Genomic DNA, 2,354 nt, shown 5'->3' on the forward strand with positions numbered 1-2,354 from the left:
ATTTATATGTTTGAAGTGGAATTAATTGCATGCAATAGTTTTATTTTTCTCACTGTGAAAAAGAGAATTCAAAATATAGTTATTGAAGATACGTTTTATTTTTTTAAGCATCATAGCATAATAAAGTACTGAGATAAGAGGGTGTTTATTCACTGGATCACCAAACGATGAAAAACCAGTGAAGGAACAAGTGTTCCTTTACTGGTTTTTTTTCTAAGTTAATGAAAATAAAAGATAAACTTTAGTTTTCTTGTACCTTTAGTGATTTTCCGCATCAAAAGTATGTTAAAAATACGAAAAACGACTTCTAACCAGTGAGGGAACAGGCATGATCCTTTACTGGGCTTAGATTTCCTAGTGAATGAACAGTATGTGTTAATATGTTGACACTTTAATTGTCAATTCATGATTACAAAAAAAATTTAACATTTTCCAAGTAATTATATGTTATAATTTCAATAATAGGCTTGTTTTTAAATATTTGTATGGCTTATAAATTCATAAAGAGCATTAAAAAATAACCAAAATTAAGTGTTCCTTTACTGGGTGTTCCTTTACTGGTAAGAGCTGTTCCTTCACTTGGTCTTCTTACTACTTGTTATTTGAACCTCCAAAACTTTAAAGTAATATTATGTAAGTTCTCTAAAAAAATTTTACATAATTTGCAATTAGTAACAAATATGTTGACACTGTCATTTAACTAAAATTACGAATTTTGAAATTAATATGATTTTTGAAAAGGCAAGCGAAGCTTAAGTGTTCCTTCACTGGTTAGTTTACACTAGATAAAAAAAAAAAAAAGAAGATAAATTTGAAAACTTAACCAAATGTGTGGCGAAGCCACTACACGTGTGTCACAAATGCCGCGACATTGTTTTCTGCGTAGCACACGCGCTTAACGCAAATTAGAAAAAGAATAACAGAAGATTTTATGCTTTTGTTTTGTTTCATTTTTTAACTTGATGAAAATAAACAAACAAGATTATTTTATTTGGCTACAATTTCTGTTTCTAAGAAGAAGAAATGTACGAAAAACGTTTTGAGAGGAATAAATAATTTATTCTATTTAATTTTTCAATAAATTTAATTAAAAAAATTAGTTTCTGAAGAAAAAAATTGAGTGACTTATTGATTGACTATTTTGAGTGACTATTATCACTTATGACTTTATAGCAACTTTTTAAGGTTTCTCTAAACCAGGGGTTTCCAACTTACATAAGGCCGGAGGCCGCAATTAAAAACACAAATCAAATGGCGGGCCGTAACTTTGTCCAAATTTTATGTAGGACTCTTTTATGTTTGAAGGAATATTGAATATTACTGTCAGATTTTTACCAAGTTGTACAAAACAAAAGTATTGAATTGCAAATTAAAATAAGAAGTAGATTTTTAAAAATATTTAATAGTTATTAATAATATTTTTAAAATTATTAAATAAATATTTAAAAATATTAAAAAAATTCGGGTTACAATAACTTTAATGTGCACCTATGTATTAAACAATTAATGTGCAACAGACATCTAATTGTTAAGATATAATACTTTAAAAAGGTTGGTATTAAAACTTACATAGTAGCACACAAAATGTTCAATGAGAAAATTGAGGTTTGTCTGCTGCAACTACCAGAGAATAGATATTTGCATTTAAAATTTACAAATGACTGTGTAAATATTTTCGCCCTAAATGAGTGGTTTCAAAAAGTTAAATCGGAGAATTTCTTCGAGAAAATTTCTGATGCGCATATGCTAAATTATATTCACAAAATACAAAAAAAAATGAAATAAAAAAGAGCAACATACACAATCAATTTTGTATTTGAATATATTTTTTTGCACCGTTGGTATGTTAAATTTCACAGAAACGAAGAAATTAAGTTTTTATCAACGAGGAAAGTATTTTAAACCCATATAGATTTTTTACGAAAATTGTCCCCAAAAAATGACAACTAATATATTTTAGTTCGCGGGGCCGCCAGTTGAACACCCTTGCTCTAAACGAATTAGTCTTCTTCTCATTGGCACGACAGCCCAGGATGGGCCTTGGCCTTCTCAACAGGCCTATGCCAAGACATTCTTCCCTTAGCCAAGGTTCTCCAGTTTATTATCTTTAAAACTTGTAGGTCCTTTTCAAGGCAGTCTAAAAATCTTAGGTTTGGTCGCTCTCTTTTTCTTGTACCTGTTAGCCTGGCACAGAAAACTTTTTTGGTTGTCCTGCTATCCTCCATTCTTATAATGTGGTTTGCCCATTCAATCCTTTGAATTTTGATAAATTTAATGACATCAGGTTCTTTATATGCTTTGTAGAGTTCCGTATTTGATCTTCTAAATCAACCATAACGTCTGCTGTTTCCTAT

Source organism: Parasteatoda tepidariorum, chromosome 9 (assembly GCF_043381705.1).
Source record: "Parasteatoda tepidariorum isolate YZ-2023 chromosome 9, CAS_Ptep_4.0, whole genome shotgun sequence".
NCBI classification, from domain to species: Eukaryota; Metazoa; Arthropoda; class Arachnida; order Araneae; family Theridiidae; genus Parasteatoda; species Parasteatoda tepidariorum.